We start from the raw sequence: 12,327 nt of genomic DNA, 5'->3' as shown, positions 1-12,327 counted from the left end.
AGTTAAGAAATTAACAGGAATAGGAATTGCTGAATTTAGTCATAGCTCTGCTATCCTGTTTTACAGGTAGGAACAGCATCACACAAACCCCACATTCAGTGCCACTTTAGGAGATGTTTCTAAGACCTGCAATGAGAATTCCTGGGACCCTGACCATGCCTCTGTAATGGTTAAGTGAAAGATAAACTTAACTTTGAACTTCCATACTTTTACAACCTAAGTGGCTCCCCATTGGATACTATAAGGCAAAATGTATAAACCTTTTCAAAAGGCACACAAATGAAACAGAACACACTTCTCCATTGATATCACAACAGGAGAAGGAACCATTCACATCCTTATTTAAATACAAGTATTTACATTTGCTAAGTTCTACCTTTCCGTTCCTGTTACAGCCTCAGCTGGGTTATACAAATTTGAAACCTGATCTGCTCTGAGCTGTGCCTGGAAGGTGGCCATCACAGGGCTTGGAACCAGACGATCTTTAACATCCTTTTCAATCCCAAGTCATTCTATGGTTCTATGATTCTACAAAATTTCATTAAGTTTCCGCACTGCTGATAAACACTCTGATTTTATCCAGCAAAGAAGTCCAAAGAAGCTTGGAAGAACATCATGGCCAGGTACTTACTTGTCTTCTCCTTCAGAAAGACAGGCTTTTCTGTTTATTTTTTTGTTTGTACTGAAAGGTTTTCTAACCCCATCTCAGGATCCTATTTCCTTCCCAGCTCATGTTCCCTGTCTTTCACCACATTGTCTCTGAATACTGATGTACTCAAGGTTACTGAGGCAGCCATCATTACCTAAAGATAGTGCTTGAAACTGCTAAGGCTGGCTTGTAGATGTTTTATGAATTCACCGGGTGAAAGAATGACAATGGTATGACCGGTAAGAGAATCATACAGCCACAGTGCTTTATTCTACTAGAGCTCAAAGAACTCTATCACTTTGATTTGTACAAATTTTCAAATTTTGATTGCAGATTAAAAAATCTTTATGGGAGCTGCAGATGCCTCATTATAAAAGATACTGTTGTATGTAAAGTGCCAGTATCTTTGAAACAGACTGTGCCACTATATATCTGTGCTGGTTTTAACTGGGATAGAACTAATTTTCTTCACAGGAGCCAGTATGGGGCTGAGGTGTGGATCCTTCCTGGAAACAGTGGTGATAAGGCAGGGATATTTTCATTACTGCTGATCAGCGCTGGCAGTGTTGAGGCCTTTCCTGCCTCTCACCCCACCCCACCAGTGAGGAGGCTGGAGGTTCACAAGAAGCTGGGAGGGGACACAGCAGGGAGAGCTGACCTCAACTGATCCAAGAGATATTCCTTAGCCTACGGCACCATGTGCAGCATATAGAGCTGGGGGGAGGGATGTTCAGAATGATGATGTTTCTCTTCCCAAGTCACTGTTAGAGCAGACAGAGCCAGGCTTTCCTGGGGATGACTGAACACCTGCCACATCAGAGGAAGTGATGAAAGAATTCCTCATTTTGTTTTTCTTGTGTGTATGGCTTTTGCTTTACCTGTTAAACTGTCTTTGGCTCAACCCATGAGTTTTTACTTTTACTCTTTGGATTCTCTGTCCCATCCTGCTGGTGGGGCAGTGAGCAAGTGGCTGTGTGGGACTTAGTTGCCATCTGGGGTTAAACCACAACATGTCACTTAATTAATGAAATTTAATATTAACTATTAATAAATAAGAGGACTAATTTCTCATCAGACTTTTGAGGTTGGCCCTAAAACCTTGCTATAAAACTAACCACTTTTTAAAATGCACACAAAAGAGCTTGTCAAAAATTATTAATAGTAAATCCTTCTGCAACTATTTTAAGTAAACCAAGAGCCAAATTGTAATCAAGAAATGTATAGTCCTGAGCCATCCACACCTCAAAAGGCCAAATGAATGAACTAATTAAAGTATTTTTTCTGTCATTTACAGAAGACAAGCATTTTGCTCCTTTGGATTAAGTGTTCACAGCATCTAAATATATCTAATGCATAGATGAGAAAGTCAGATGTTGCAAGATCCATAATCAAAATTATTGGATTCATACTCTGTTAAAAGCCTTGCAGGCTAGCAGGAATCAATAGTGCATTATGTATACCGCCCTATAAACAAAATTTAAGTTTTGTCACTGATACAATGGCGGTGCTGGCACAGGCACCATCTACCAGCATGGAGCTGCAGCAGTGGATGGAGCAGGAGGAGCTGCCTCACCCCACTTTAACCTGTAATCACTTGGGCTGCTCCTAGCAGATTCTTTGGGACATGAGTGATCACTGGGACTTACAGTAAAACTCATTCTGAAAAATGCATTCCCTTTGAATTATGTTTTAAAAGGTGTCTCTCCTCATGAGACATGAAATATCATATTTATATCAAGCAAATTCTGAGCATTTTAGCTCCAGTGCCACAGCTCTTCTTGCATTTGGTTGGAATTGGTGGAACAGTTACACTTTGCTGTCTAAAGTTAGCAATAACATTCTTTCCCCATTCCTACAAACACTTTCTGCACACAAAACAACCTCCAGCCTACGCCGGCAAGTAGGGCAGAATAGCTGGATGAAAATCCAGGGAAAACTGGAGTAAATAAAAACACACCGCAAAGAAACACTGTAGCTGGAGACCCCTCTCCGGAATTACCTTTCACTTGATCTCCTACAAACCATTGTCATCAGGAAGCTGTGTTAGCATTGCCAGACTGTAATCTTCCCTAACTAATAAAAGGTAAACCAAGTAGACTGATGAACACAAGCCATAAGACAAAGGAGTATATCACTGTTAAGGGTGAGGGAGCGCTTTGCTCTCTTAGCCCTGAACAACTCAGCCACTGCAGCACCAGATCATCAGACCTCCTGCTTTGCAGAGAGACACCCTCCTCCTGTCCCTGCCATGCCTGAGCACTTGTTACCTCTGACACTCATCCACATGCACCAAGAATGGGAAGGGAACTGCGAGTAGGCTCTGTTCAGCATCTGGTTCTTCAGAGTAACACATTTCTCAGGAGGAAAATACTAATTTTCTTCTATGCATAAGCAAGTACAACAGAAGAAAAATACCTATTTTATTATAAAGACCGTATTTCCAGCAGACAGAATGCAAATAAATAGTCATCTTTGCTTAAGGTAACATCATTCATCTAAACGCGTTAAAATTACAAATATACACTCAGACGGAAATGCATAAATATATAGTACCACTTTAAACTAGTAAACAAAGAGGTATCTAAAGCGAAAAATGGATTTTCAGATGCTACTGATTTTTAATGTATACTGTAATTGCATTCTGCATGGATACAGATAAAACCACTGCACCCCAGCCCCAAAATTACCAGGCAGCCCTGTAACAGTTCTCATTTACTTCGTTAAAACTGTAAGAAAGTCTGTCATCAATACGGTTTCCTCGATAACTACACCCAAATGAAACAGCAACTTTGCCCTGCAACAAAATGTCACTGAACCTGATGGGTAGTTGCAATTTAGGACAAGACAAAATACACATGTTCTTCTTTTGTGGAACCACCACATCCACAGAATAAAAACTGCTTTGACTAAGAGTTTCAGACTCACATTGCAGAATAACATGGTGCAATAATACAAGAAAATAATTTCAGTTTGTGAGCAGTAGAGAGAAATCCCACCTTACTTTCACAGCAATAAGGTCCACAAACTTGGAGTGACTTATGAACACTCCATTATTTTGTTTATAGGAGTTCACAGCTTTAAAAGACTTGTTTCAAAAACAAAACAAACAAACAAAAAAGGCTTTAGAAGTGAATAAATCCAAGGTTTGATGCCATATCCAAATCTCAAAATATAAGTTAGAGATGTTTAATCTAGGTTAGTACATGACAGAACAAGCTAAGTGTTGGTGTGTTGTCACTCATGCCAGTGGGAACAACCCCCAGATCAAACTCAACATCAACCTTACTTCAACACTGTCATGCCCAGCTGAAAGCACTCCTGTCTTTCAGTTGTCATAAAAAAACCCCAAACACAACTTGCTCTTTTTGTGTACAAACATTCTTTTTTTTTTTTTTCACCAACAGCTAAGCAACCAACTAAAGGTTCCTAGTGTGTAGATTTTGAAGTGAGCACTGCTTTTCCTGAAGCAGTGAAAGGACATTGGGAGAATTCTCTTTAAAAGCTCCTGAGAAAAACAATGTTAAGAGTTTTCCATTTCCTGATATATTTTAGTGTTGTTGTGGTAAAAGATAGTGTCTACCTGTAAACACACAATATGCACCTAAAGTAAAATCTAAACAAAACGAGATCTGCTGTCAATGGCATCCTTTGGAAATATCCTAAATCCTGATATGGTGAGATAAAAAACCATGAAGAGTGCTGATCACAGGTAACTCCTGGTGACTTCAGTAGGAGTAGTGGATATTTCAGTGGATTAAAACGAGGTGGCACAATTTTTATCTGCAGAACAAGAACTGTTCTGTGCTACATGTGATTTTAACAGCAAACTCTATCAAACCAGAAAAATTGTATCACATTGCAGTGCTTACCAAGAAAATATGTTTAGCCAGCAGTCATGGTTCAGCAGAACCACAGATGACAAGCTAACATGCATCACCCATATTTATTTATCTAAACTGCCAGTGCACTGTGCTCGTTTTCCATCCCTTTTTCTTACCCTGCATCCCTTCAAGAATGATGTACACAGCACATCAGGTGTCTCTCCCCTCACAGCTATCAAGCATCAGGAATGTCACATCTCACTCAAAGCAGGCTTCCCACTTTCACAATCAGCCAGCCACAGCAGAAAAAAAAATTCCAAGGCAAACTTGTGTAAAATATTTTAATTTTGGCTAACAAGAAATGATGAAATGTCCCTTGATAGCACAAGACTATTTCCATGACTGCTCATTTTTACTGAGTGCTATCTATGCAGCACGAGGAAAGACAGGATGTTTTGGAATTGCACCAACTAGACAGGAAACATTAATGTTCCTGTACCCATTAAGGCCTCCAAACACAGATCACAACAACCATTTTAGCTCATTTGTAAACTTTTAGATACAAAAATGATTCAACCTGTTAGAAAACCATGTATACCAAGTGCTCTTTCACTTTGTATTTGTATTTTATAATTAAATTCAGGTCTCACAGCCAGACAAGTGTTAATACTTTTGAGCTAATATCTGAAACTGTGTACCATTGTGAAGCCAGTTTTCCTTACAAGTTCTTAAGCAAAATCGCCGCTTGTTTTGAAACAAACAAGAGAGATGTGAAAAATCCATGAAAAAGAGCTAGAGGCTGTTATTTTGTTTCATATTAAGTGACACTTGGCAAATGGCACCCTGCAAGTTATGCCTTAACACCTTGTTAAAATGCAACTAAAATCTATATTACCCGCTTCATACACAAAGGTAAAATACATAATTGAAGGCACACTAAAAGACTTGGGGGAAATCCATGAAACATATAAATTACTTGATTGCCTCTGAATAATAAATCATTCCCCAGCAATTTATAATAGACTGTTTTACCATAAAAGCACATTTCTGCACTCAATAGGCACAGTTTTCTGAAGAATGAAAAACAGTCTAAAACAACTTTGGAATTGGGAAGTAAGCTGGACTCCAATGCTCCTGCTAGCTGACCAAACTGATAATGTTTCAAGTCTCTTTTTCTCACTGAACACTAATATGTAACAGCAAACGATCCATTTGCTCTGGATCACAACTCTTATTTTCCCCACTCATCCCTGGAATAACACTGTCTCGGGCTGCTGGAGGAACAGAAATGCTATCCCTCCTCATTAGCTGTGAAGTTTTCCTTTCCTGCCCTCCTCTACTGAGAAGCCAGGAGAGGAATGGGAGCCATCACCTTGAAGGTGCCAGCAATGATCTATGGAAAGATGTTCTGGAGCAAGGGTACTGAACTCTGGGGAGAGCTCTGTAGCTTTCCTGCATCCCTGACCAGCTTCTCCCTCAGCAGCCCCTGCTGTGCTCCTTGCTCCATGTACAGGGACTGTTTGGTGGCTTTAACACTCATCACCCCAGGAACACGAAATACAAATGCACTTTGCACACTCACCCACACGCTCACTCGCTCTCAAGACACACGTGCACACACACACAGAGCTCCCTTGGCACTACATGCAATTCATTCCAAGTCCCCTGTGTATTGCTTCAAAACAGAAACCAAGCATACACACAGAAAGAAAAAAAAAAAAAACCAAAAAACAAAAAAACCAAAAAAACCCCAACAACCCAAAAAAACCCACCCACCACCAAATCCCAACCAAACATCCCACCAAAATAAAATAAAAAAAACCGAACAAATAAACGACACAGCAAGGAGGAGGGAATGAGGAAGGGAGTGGGGGGTAGGACGAAAGGAAAAGGAGAAGCTTGTTTTTTGGTTTTTTTTTTTTTTCCTGCTGTTGCTGTGGCTCCCAAGCATGCAGCGCTAAGGAAGAGTAGTTCCCCACTTTCATCAGCTAGCTACATCCTTGGGATAAAAGGGAGCAGTCCGGAATGATGCTGAGGCTGCAGAAGGCAAAATAAGGCTTTGCCTGACTCCCCGTGAAATTCTCTCCTTCACATCCCCTCCTCCCTAAAACCTGCCCTAAATGGGGAAAAAAGCAAAACAAACAACAAAAAAAGGAAAAAGAAACGAAATCAAAATACCAAAAAAACCAACCAAAACTAAAAAGAAAAAACAAAACCAACACACAAGGAAAAAAGTGATGAAAAGACACAACTCACCTTAACAAGGGGTGTTGGATGGGGTCAGAGAGGAGGAAGGGTATAAAAAGATCTATTTTTAGCAGAGGTTGTGATAGTATTGAAACACACAGACACAGGGTTTGGAAGCAGGGAGAAGAGTATAAAAAATGAGGGGAAGAGAAATTATCAAGAACGTGTAAGTCAGTCTGGCAGGAGAGAGGAGAATCCCCAAGAAAAAAAAAATTAAAAGAAAAAAATAAATTTTAAAAAACACCCCAAAAAACAACCACCAAAAGCCGAGAGGAGAAGGAGGGAGAGCGTGGCGGTGCCGGGGTTGTGTTTTGTTTCTCTTCGCTGGGGGCGGGCGGAGGCGGCGGGGCGGGGGTGTGGGGGGTGCTGTGTTCGCGCTTTCGCCGAGGGCCCCTCGCTGCCTCCCCGCGGGGCTCCGGGCGGCTCCGGCCGGCCGCGCTCGCTCCTCGCCCGGCTCCGGCGGCTGCGGCGGGCGCGGCGCTCCCGCGGCTCGCTGGGGCTCTGCAGCCGCGTTCACGCCGCCGCCGCCGCTCCTCGGCCACCCCCGCGCCCGCGCTCCCGCCGCCGCCGCCCGCGGGCGCCCCCCGCCGCCAGCGCTGAGGGCCGGGGCGCTGAGGGCCGCGCCGGGGCGCGCCGGGCGGGCGGGACGGCGGCGGGGCGGGGGCTGTGCCTCCCCGCGGCCGTGCCGAGCCGAGCCGAGCGGCTGCGAGGGGAGCAGTGCCCGTGCGGGGCCGGGGGAACCGCGGTGCCCGCCCGCGGGATCCGTGCGGGACCCGGGCTCGCCCTCCGGGCCGCGGTGCCCCCCTCCCGCGGCGCCCGGCAGGGAAAGGGAGCTCAGGGCTGGGGAGTGAAAGTTGGGCATGCTGGAGGGCAGCCGGCGTTTTGACAGCTGAACGCCGCTTATCTATCAGCGATCGCTCGGTGTCGTTGGGGAGAGCATCTGTAAGAGCCGGGAGCTGAGGATTGCGCTCATTCGTATCAAAAGTAGTAAAACCGCGTTCAGCCGTGCCTTTAACGCGGAAGCGTGGCTCACAGAGAGCGGCGCCAGCAGATGATTTTCCTTCCTGGTCCAAATGGAAGCTACTCGCAGCATTCTGCTGATGAGGACCATCGGCGGGTCACATTTATCTCAAACAGCTGACAGAATCCAGAAAACATGTACATGTCACTGAAGGAAGATTTTTACCGGACTTGATGCCCTCAGGAGTACTTTGCAACTAAAAATAAATCCTGTTAAAGTTGTTTTTAAGCAGATAAATATTAAAAAAACCCCAAAACTTTGGTCACCTTTTTACATTTTCATTCCTTAGACTGAATGAAATAGAAAAGAACCAAAAAAAAAAAGAGAACTTCAGTGCAGATAAGTGAATGAGCTTTTAAAAGTACTTTATTTCTATCTACAGCACTATTAGCAACTGCAAGTAAATATGTCTGTTTATGACTTGTGATTTTGAATTGGCATTGTCCCATAAATGATGAGAGCAAATGCAGACCAAGCTGTTGGATCCACAACCTGCAACTGATCTACAAGCTGTGCTTCAGCACCACTGCTGCACTGAGATAAGCATATGTAGTAAATAGTAGAAGGATATGCTCCAATATGCAAACTCTGTAAGTGTACATACTTACTCCATAAGCGCATATAGTAAATAGATGTAGTAAATAGTAAAAGGGTATGTTCCAGGATGTAAACTGATGCTAAGAACGATGCTTACTCACACTAGTGTTGGCTGTTGATAGCTGGCAGTAGATAGAGGTATCTAGAATGTGGAGGTACCAGGGTATGAAGTGGTTGCTCCTAAACCCTGTCCTGGGTACCCACCGAGAGGATGCTGTGTGAACCAGCTGCCAGTGGGGGGTCTGCAGGCAGCCTTGATGAGCAGGTCATGGTGGCCAAATGGTGGGGAACCAAACCATCATCAAGGGATGTGGAGTGCCTAGTTTTATTTGCTGTTCAGCGTGGCTCTGGCCTCACAGGTGCCTTTGGAGCACTCCCACAGGAGCTCTCAGAAATACAGTAGTTACCTCTGTGCTCTGGCTTACCACTCACTATCAGCTGAAATAGAGGAGGAGGTAAAACAATTTGAACCCAAGTCTTGGTTAGAACCAGAATATCCTTGCTCAATAAAATAAAAAAATACATCCTCAGAATGAACCAAAAAATTGATTATTCTGTATTTTAACTCTATTTTCCCCCTCCAGATTAAAGGCACTTGCTCTGGGTTTACAGGAAGGAGGAACTGGAAGAATAATGAATTTTCCAAACCTCTCATATGAAATAGAAATAAAATAAGAGCTTGTAGTTACTTAAGTGAGCTTCTCAGAGGAATCAGAGGAAGAAGATCCTCTTCTGTCTTGTTGTGGGCTCAATTTCTTCCCATTTCTTCTCTGGTTTCTTCTTGCACCAAATTGTTCAGGAGTATAAAGGATGAACCCAAGAGTTTACAGGTTTTGGACCATGTCTCCCTTTTTTAAAAAAACTAAATATATACAGGATTATTCCTAGCCACACTAAAGGGAGTAGACATTGGAAATAAACTTTGTTATACTTTGGGTCTTGATTTCCACAATAACTAAGTTGGGAAAACATTTTATACGTTAAAGTGAGGGTAATGTTTTATACATTTTGCTAGTAAATATTTTCTTTAATTTCAGTTCATTTTCAAGAAACTGCATCTCAGTTAGCATGTATTTACATGAACTCTCATAGCTTTTTAATATTTATGAATCATCTTGCACTGTTACAAAAGCATCAGTTTACTGTAAACCACAGGTCCATTCAGCATGCAGTGTGAGGCTGTGACCATTACCAACTCCCTTAGCTGCCCTGTGCCCAGCAATATCAGGGTAGTACTTATTGTCAATTATAACTCTGTGTCCCTATTGACTTTCCCAAATTTGCACAGAGCTATTATTTTTTATTCCAACTAAAAACAAAACCAAAAAGCTAACAAAACCAAAACCCCCTTTTGATGAATGGCTTTATAGTTGAATGATGAAAAGCACACACACTGGTGATGTTCAAGATCACCCAAATACAAAATGTTCAAATGCCAGCATATCTTTGTAAAATGTACGTTTCAGTTTCCATGTCACAGGATCTGCATATTTAATGTCTGATTTGCAAGCATAACTTGGCACTCAAGCCTTTTGCATGCTGGGAAACAGTTTTACAGCTTAAACATACATTTAAGTGGATGGAAATGATGACAAAGGTTAAAATCAGGGATTTTTTATTGTCTATAGAACTTCTGTAGAATTTCTTGTTTTCCAGAAGACAATATGTCTGCATTAGAGATAATTGTCTAAATTGCTCAAATAACCCAAAGGTAGTCAGAAAGGTTATTGAGAGAACAAGACAGAACATCTAAACTGACACAAACAAAATCCTTCCTCACAGGTCACTATATTGCTTTAGGGTGTCACTGTTGCTGCAAACAGTTGCTGCCAGGCAGCTTTCCTCTGGTTTTCATTCATGCTGTCCAGAGGAAGACAGACTTTCTGTTTTGTTCATTATGAAACACACAAATCTTGTATGCTGACAGAGCAGCAAAGCAGAGAGATAAAAACTTCAGTTTGGGTACTGTATTTGATGTCCTTGTACTGCTAAGAGGTATGAACCAGGTCACCATGACCCCTTGTGAGTCTCTAGTACCCATTGGCAGAAATTTGATCTTCTGCAGGGTAGACCCAGCCACAAAGCACCTTGCTTCCATTGAACCTGTTGTAGATGCCTGCAGATCTCCACTGCTGTCAGTACTGCTCCCTCAAAGCCATGCTGCAGACAACATGAGGTGAACCTTTGGTGCAGCATCACCTTGACTACTGCGTGTGATTCTCGGCTTCAGCTTTTAAGAAGGATGCAAAGGTCCTGGAATGCATCCAGAGGAGGGCAACAAAGCTGGTGAAGGAGCTGGAACACCTGTCCTGTGAGGAGCAATTGAGGATTTCAGATTTGTTTAGTTTGGAGAAAAGAAGGCTGAGGGGAAGCCTCATTGGTCTCTACAGCTTCCTCAGGAAAGGACTTGGGAGGGAATCTTCCTTGGGAGGGAGGTGCTCAGCTCTTCTCCTGGGTACCCAGTGATAGGAGACATGGCAATGGTTCAAAACTGTGTCAAGGGAGGTTTAGACTGGAAAATAGGAATAATTTCTTCACTGAGAGCATGGTCAAACACTGGAACAGGCTTCCAGTAGGGGTGGGCAATGCTCCAAGCCTGTCAGTGTTTAAGAGGTATTTTGACAATGTCCTTAATAACATGCTTTAACTTTTGGTCATCCCTCAGCTGGTCAGGCAGTTGGACCACATGGTCATTGTAAGTCCATTCAAAATGAAATCTCCTCTCCTCTCCTCTCCTCTCCTCTCCTCTCCTCTCCTCTCCTCTCCTCTCCTCTCCTCTCCTCTCCTCTCCTCTCCTCTCCTCTCCTCTCCTCTCCTCTCCTCTCCTCTCCTCTCCTCTCCTCTCCTCTCCTCTCCTCTCCTCTCCTCTCCTCTCCTCTCCTCTCCTCTCCTCTCCTCTCCTCTCCTCTCCTCTCCTCTCCTCTCCTCTCCTCTCCTCTCCTCTCCTCTCCTCTCCTCTCCTCTCCTCTCCTCTCCTCTCCTCTCCTCTCCTCTCCTCTCCTCTCTTCTCTTTGTAATAAAAAAATTCTAAATCATCAAGGATCAATTGAATGGTGCATATTAGTGATATGTCTGAAAGAGGCATGATGCCAGTCTTTCTGTCCTTGTTGTTGGTATGTGCAGATGCTTGTTTTATCAGTGTAAGTTAGAAAGGGAATTTCAGGCCAATAAGTAGATTTTTAAAATAATATTATTGCACATAAATGGAAATATTTATTGTTTCAGTCAGTTTGGGATTCTCTGACTGTCCCTGATGTCTAGGCTTTTATCTGCTTCACCTGAGTATGGTAAGGTCTGTCAGTCATGCCCAGGTGTGATAACCACTTCACAGATTATGGACATTCTTGCGAACTTTTCACAGAGCATGTCAAAATCTTCATTTAATGTACAGTCTCAAATTTAGTGTGGATGTGCAAGCAGTAGTACTTGAAATGATTAGGAAGTCCCAAGAGATCACAGATATACCAATTACTTTAGACTATGCTCTTTAAGAAATCACCTTCCCATTACCTATTATTGTGTGAGAGGTGTAGCCTTGTGACTTTACTTTCTCTTGTACAACACAATAGAAGCATGAGCTCCTTGGGTTTTACTAGTAAGATTTACTGCATTTATGAAAGAAGGTATTTCACAAGCAAGTGCTGTTAGAATTCTGAAAATGAGACCACGGAATAAAAGCTAAAATAGGCTCTTGAATTTAAAAAAAATAAAATAGGAAACAACATTGAAATGGAACTAGTCTAGTCTAGTCTTCGGACTAGATCACCAACCTGAATAGTCTTACAACAGCTTATTGATTGTTTTGTTAAAATTTTTATGCATTCGCCAATTATAATCAAAGGCTTCTTTTAAAATGCTATTATTCTAGCCTACGTGTCCTTAAAATTATAAACATTCCTAATTCTGTGTAGTGTTGAGTGAGTTGTTTGCTAGTTGATTGCAGTTTGATTCAAGTGACAGCAATTTTAAATATCTAACTACATATTAATAGA

The 12,327-nt window shown here is 42.4% G+C and overlaps 1 protein-coding gene across 2 annotated transcripts in view; it reads right to left on the bottom strand.

Moving 5' to 3' along the window:
- Positions 1-6,822, bottom strand: part of LOC131568899 (poly(rC)-binding protein 3-like) — a 496,267-nt gene extending 489,445 nt beyond the window's left edge. For both annotated transcript variants that reach the window (XM_058821076.1, XM_058821067.1), the window contains exon 1: positions 6,727-6,822. The gene's annotated coding sequence lies outside the window, so the exon portion shown is untranslated. The remainder of the gene's footprint in view (positions 1-6,726) is intronic.
- Positions 6,823-12,327: the final 5,505 nt, after the last annotated feature.

This window comes from Ammospiza caudacuta, chromosome 1, assembly GCF_027887145.1.
Source record: "Ammospiza caudacuta isolate bAmmCau1 chromosome 1, bAmmCau1.pri, whole genome shotgun sequence".
NCBI lineage: Eukaryota > Metazoa > Chordata > Aves > Passeriformes > Passerellidae > Ammospiza > Ammospiza caudacuta.
Note: the sequence above shows the minus strand (reverse complement) of the source record. Positions and strands in the feature narration are given on the sequence as shown.